The sequence below is a fragment of the Cynoglossus semilaevis genome, chromosome 4 (genome assembly GCF_000523025.1).
Source record: "Cynoglossus semilaevis isolate Cse_v1.0 chromosome 4, Cse_v1.0, whole genome shotgun sequence".
Lineage (NCBI taxonomy): Eukaryota > Metazoa > Chordata > Actinopteri > Pleuronectiformes > Cynoglossidae > Cynoglossus > Cynoglossus semilaevis.
The window spans coordinates 1,286,940-1,293,398 of record NC_024310.1 but is presented as its reverse complement, the minus strand read 5'-3'; the positions used below and the strand labels follow the sequence as shown (position 1 = coordinate 1,293,398).

General features: G+C 43.3%; 1 protein-coding gene across 4 annotated transcripts in view; it reads right to left on the bottom strand.

The window, feature by feature from the left end:
- kirrel3b (kirre like nephrin family adhesion molecule 3b) overlaps positions 1 to 6,459 on the bottom strand; it is a 135,268-nt gene that overhangs the window by 54,472 nt on the left and 74,337 nt on the right. The gene's annotated exons all lie outside the window — the stretch shown is intronic.

The following is a 6,459-nucleotide window of genomic DNA, read 5'->3' as shown; positions in this document are numbered from 1 at the left end:
CCCCCCCCCCCCACCTCCACCCATCACCCCCCCCCCCTCCGCCTGCGAGCACATGAATGGAGTACAGAAGTGGACTGCGTTTGCCCTTTGTGTTTGAGAACATTCTCTTTGCTGATTCTCTTTTTTTTTTTTTTTTTTTTTCCTCTACACAAACATCCATCTGCATACATTTGAACAAACACAGAACCTACAGAAGCTCAAAGGGCATATTTAATTTGCCCTCCTTATATCAAACCACTCTGCAGCTTCTGCCACCAGCATCATTAGTGGTAGGAGGTGGTAGTTGTCTTTAAATTTTAATTAAAACATATATATATATTTTACATTGAAGATCAGTCCAGTGATCAGTCGATGCTGCTTTTTTTATATAACATGAACTAAACAAACAGTCGACGTAGAGAAATCTGATGTGAAGTCCAGTTTTCAAAGCAGCGTCTTTTATTATTGATTTTTTTTGCCCACATTGTACTGCGTTGTACTGCATTGTACTGCGTTGTACTGCGTTGTACTCCAACGCGTACACAGTTGTGGCCGTGATGAAAACCAATCAGTCTCCCGACCAACCAGAGACTTCACAGATGTGTGTGTGTCTGCTGCGTTCAGAACGTTCTAGCCCTCAAACCCGACTGCGTTCCCAACACGACGAGCTAATCTCACGCCGCAACAAAGACGAAGCTCGGACGAAACACGCTAACGTACACGTCGACGGCTTCTCCACACAACTCCCAACATCGTGATCGCCGTAGCCTCGGAGTCTCGATGGTTAAAGTCGAGGAATCTCTCTCAGACATGGGACAAGGATGTCTGCAGCCTGACAGCGTCTTCGTGTCTTCGTTTCAGACACAGTTTTAGGATTTGAACATCCAGATGTTTCTGTGATCTTTGCCGTGCGGTGGGTTTGACGGGAGTGTGGTTTTTATTTGTAAACCGGAGTTTCTGAAGCTCCGTGACTGGATGATCATTTCTGTCTGTTCTCTCTGTGTTCAGTAAACCACACACACACACACAAACACACACTCAGTGAAAGCGTTTCAGTCACAGCAAAGGAGTTGACCAAAAAAAGAACTCCGTGTCTATTCCCACGATCGCGTTTGTCGTCTTCGTACAAACTTCATTTCTAAAACACTGGCACTTCCTGCGGTTCCACTGAGAGTTCGTCTTCGTCGTCTTCTTCTTCTTCGCCAAAAAGTTCCTAAAACACTTATTAATCAAAGGCACTGACGTAGATTCAGAAACACAACATGATTTTTCCGCCTCAGGGCCGCGCCGGTCTCCACGGCGATGTGTGAGGTCAACGCCAGACCCCGCCCCAGTGACTGTCCGTCAAACGGGTGTGGACGTAATCAGGCCAAGTTAAAAAAAAAGTCACTGAACCAAGTGATGGGTTTGTTCACCCTTTAACCTGTTAACCTAGCGTGAAGTTAGGGGCGAGGGTTCGATTCCTTCCTTCTGCCGCCGTGGTGAAAAAAATACCAAGATATTTCAGAAAAAAAAAAAAACAGAAAAATTGTTTTCTATAAACATTGTCATATACTACAGTGTAAACAGTCGCCAACAGAAAAATGGTTTTCTATAAATATTGTCATATACTACAGTGTAAACAGTCAGATATTTTTATACTTAAATAATTGAAAATTAATAATTAAAAATAAATAAAAACAGAAAGTGTTTACAGTCGAGCAGAGGAGATGTAGAGAAAGAATCTTCTTATTTTGAGTATTTATATATTTTTTTCCGTATTTGTCCTTGGACTTTTTGACTTCCCTCTCGTGCATTTAACCTTTAACTGACACCGGCTTGTACCTGTCATCACAGCCTGCTGAAACACAACCAGCCTTATTCAATTTAAAGCATGGCTAACTTTGCTATATGGCAGCAGTGAGAGGGGTGAGGCGGGGGGTGAGGCGAGGGGTGAGGAGTTTGAGAGGCTGGGGCTTATTTTCAGGTGGTTCTGCAGGAAATAAATTTCCGTGACACCTGCCAGACTCAGCCTTCATCTCTCCCTCTTTTATCTCTCCCTCTTTTATTCTTTGATTGTTTATTTTCATCTTTTTTTCTTCCCGTTTTTTTGTTGTCATTGTTCATCTTCTATCTTTTCTTCTTCTTCTACTACTTTCATTAAAATGACCTCGTACCCTTTAAAGTTTTACCACCAAATATTTTTTTTTTTTGGTGTTGAACTCATTCAGACTTGAAGTGAATGAAGGGCTGCAGTGGTGTAGAAGATTGCAATTCCAACCTTCACCACAGGCAGTGCTGACATCGTCCCAGTGACGACTGGCAACTGCATTTGAGTTTTTAATATCTGAGGTAAAAACTGCCTTCAGTTTTTTTTTCCCGTTGATTAAAAAAACCATGAAGGACGAGGCCTTAAATAAAGTCTTGGACTCACTGTTTTTTTGTGTTAATTCCTGGTATTTCCAACAACAATAGTGATAGTCACATGGTGGAATCCAATCTCTGCGAACCTGTTGCAGTTCTTTTTTTTTTTTTTTTTTTGTACTCACTGTTTTTTTGTGTTCATTCCTGGTATTTTCCAACAACAATAGTGAGTCACATGGTGGGATCCAATCTCTGTGAACCTGTTGCAGTTTTTTTTTTTTTTTTTTAATTCCACCCATGACATGGAGTGATGCTCTACTTCTCGGAGCAGCTGGGCTTTTGTTACATGGCCAACCTCATTAATACCAAAAATGTAATCCCTCAAATGCAGCTGGCGTCGTTACAACAATAGTTACCAATAAATAAATATTTCATAAAGGCCTCCGTCACGAGAGGTGGCACGGTTTGGCATCAAGACGCCTCCAGAACCAGAACCAGAACGTTTGAATTCTTCAGTTCTGTCTGAAAACAGTCTGGTGATGAGTTTGTTCCTCACTGGATAAGAGTGAATAATACTTGACCTGGACTCATGTATTTGTCCAAGCAAAACCAGAGATATTAAAAAGTGGTTGAAGAGAAAAGAAATCAGTTGAAGTTAAAGCTACAAATTCAAAATAAGGTCTGACTCTGGGACGTTTATGCCTGGAAAAGACTTCACATCCAAACCACTTCAGAAAAATAATCAGTATTTGGTGTCTGTGCTGCACGTGGCCCGGCAGCAACAGCAGCAGTAACAGCAGCAGCAGCAGTAACAGCAGCAGTAACAGCAGCAGCAGCAGCAGAGACTGGGATCATTATCAACTTTCCAAAAACGAGCAGCAGCAGGAACAGCAGCAGCAGTAACAGCAGCAGCAGCAGAGACTGGGATCATTATCACATTTCGAAAACAGCAATTTAGCAGCAATTTCGGGCGCTGGGTGGAATATGGAGAACCTAGAGAATCAGTGCGGTGTCAGAGTTCAGAGGTCAAAGATCAAGAGGTAGTATCATAGGAGGACGCAAAAGTGAAAGTACCAGAGAGAGAGAGTGAGTGAGAGAGGTTTATTTTTATCAGCGTGTAAAGCCACTGCTCGTCCTGCCGTTGGTGAAGCGTTTGATAAAAAGAGTACATTCAGATACTGCATCAAAGTATTCGTACACATCCAACTGCAGTGACTACCAGCTCATAAGTCAAAAGAAGAAATACCATCCTCGCCCTCCGGGGGCCCAGACTGGCCCATTTGTTTAAGCCCACATAGAGAGCGTGAAGAGATTTCTTTTTTTTTTTTCTGTTTTCAGGACGCTGCCAGAGTTGTTTTTTTTCTCCAGGCTTTTCAGACTCAGTAAATTTACACTTTAAACTTGTGTCAGGACTAAAGTGTTGTTATGGTTTTCTGGGCTGTCACTCACACACGTCTCCCTGCAGTTCCTGTTACTCCGTCAAAATCCTTTCTTTACAGTAAACGTCCTTGAGTTGACCGGACGTCTCCGACGCGTTACACGTGTCTGGCCTTAGAAATAATCCAAAAAGCCACAGCTCTTTGAGGAATAGAGAGGACTTCACAGAGAAGACGCCACCTACGGGTTTATTAAAGAGAGTTCATGAGAAATGTAATAACTTTGTGTTTTAAATTTGAAAATAATTCTGACTGAAATTGCCTTTAGTGTTATAGAAACCAAACTAATAAAAGCATAAAGGCCTTGAACAAATATATTTACTTTATAATGAGGAGCTGAAAAAGGCGGCTGCAAACATCTGAGCTGCTGTTGACTGAGGCTGTGGCTGCAGCGTGGGAATTTGAACTTAAATTGCTTCTTCTTTTTTTTAATTCTTGCTCTCCCTCCACCTTCTTTGTGAAGTTTTGTTTGTGGAATCTCACCCTAACGATTAACCCTGATTGGTCTCCACGGTTTCCTCCGCGTCTGCTTTTCTACGTATTTGTTGCGGTGTCTGAATATTGGGAGTAAATATTTGTCAGTAAGAATTAAAATTGATAAAGCAGGAAGACAAACATCTGAGCCGCCGGAAAACATTTTCACCCTCACGCTGACACTGTGCATTAGTGGAGCATGACAGTCGCCGCGGCGCAATCAAGACGGATCACCTCAGATGATGGCTTCAAAAAATTACAAATGCCAAGAGAGGATAAGGCCTCGGAGGCGCTGACTTTATCATCGGCTACATGGCCGGGAGAAAGGAAATTTCATGGACATCACAGCGAGGAGCCGCCATCGGTTTATTAAACTTCTCGGGGCTCGATCTCTTCTGGCGGCGTGCGTACAATTGGATCCACAGGTTATCATGAGGCATGGAATGGATTTTTATCCCTCTCCAAATTCTAGAGCAGTCTGTGAACAGATCTGTTTTTACATCTCCTGTAAGAGATAAAGAGATGGAGGGCTTTAATGAAGCGTGAAGGTCCTGGAGGTTGTCGGCCTATAAACCGCCCATGTGCTGCGAAAGAAAACAATCCACACACACACACAAACACCGTGTGTGTGTGTGTGTGTGTGTGTGTGCTGCTCTGTAAATACTGGAGACGGAGGAACCACTGATTGTAATTACTGTTATAAAGCTGCAGCTCCTGTGGGCCGTGGTTTCCAAGGTAACAGGTTCAAAGTGAAGAGTTCAAATATTCTCGTTAGCATACGTGCGACTGAGCGCCGCACAACCCCGGTCCCCGGTCGGTACTGATTAAAAAGTGCAACAGACGTGGAGCAACACTCTTTTTATTTAAAACTACACTTTTTGCATAATGTTCACAGAGACATAAAAGAAATGCAAATGAGGGGAGAGAGACGGAGGAGTCCAGATGATTGGAGGTGAAGGTCGACCCATGTTTCTCCTCTCCATCCTCACGCCCGCTCTGTCGTGTCACAGGTGTGTGTGTGTGTCTGTGTGTGTTTGTTCGCCTGTAGCTCTTGTAGCCGGAGTCTCGAGGCCGACGCGTGGACACGTCTCATCCAGATGAGATCATTTGCAAAACAACTCGACTTCTCGCACAGACCTTGAAGAGTGTTCAAAGTGAGTCCACAGTGAGATTGATCGTGTTCATTAAGAAATGATGAGCATTTGAACCAGTCTCAGGTGGCTGATTTGATAGATGCTGTGAGGAGAGGGCCTCACTCCGATACTAGGATATATCATATATTTGGAGAGAGAGAGAGAGAGAGAGAGAGAGAGAGATTTTTCTATTACGTGATGTGTCACCGCCACAGAAAGCCATATTAAGCCGACTTTTCTCTCGCCATAACTCATATTTTGCAGTGCTGACAAGATAAAAGTCTACCTTGACTTTCAGAATGAGGGGCGTTTTTTTTTTTGGTCTTTTTGAGTGCGATTAAGTAAAGACGTATATATCTGAGCCCTTGGACATTAGAGCTGAATGTGTGATTTAGCATGCTTTTTTCCGTACCGATGTTGAAGCAGAGTGGCGACGGCGACAGGACCTTGACGACATCAGGAAAGTTTAAAAAGTGAAGTTGGCTCCTGACGGAGTTTCTTAAAGTACAACAGCGACAACACTTTGCTTTCAAGATCTCATGTCATCTCCAGCCTGACAAGGTCCCTGCTGCAGAGCTACGTTGTATATTCTTCTGTCAATCTGTTCACCATACGCCGGGGTCTGTTCCTCGCAACGAATTCTGCAGCAACATTAGCTACTGCGTATGAAGCCGCGCCGTCACCGGTGGCAGAAACATGGCTGAGGTACACGGAGTTTGAGGGGAAATGTAGGCTCAGCAGTTCAGCTTTACCCACAACCTGTTCATGGAGGTTCAGGTGGATACGATATCTGACGGACGGACAGACGTTAGCCACATGGTAGAGCTTTTAAAAAATAGTTTTAAAAGAAGCAGAAGACTTCGATCCAGAGGCAGAAACTTTAAGAATCCAAAACAAATATATCATAATTACAAATATATGCAGCTCCAAGTATATATTGAGTTTGCGGGGAGTTTTGTGCCAAAGTTCTGTCACCAAAATATTGCTCAAGTTAAACTTCGATAATGTAACAACATTGCCAAGATATAGCAGTCGGCTGAGAGACAGCGGAGACGTCCATATCCTTTCCTTGGTTCTCAGTGTTTTCTTCCCCT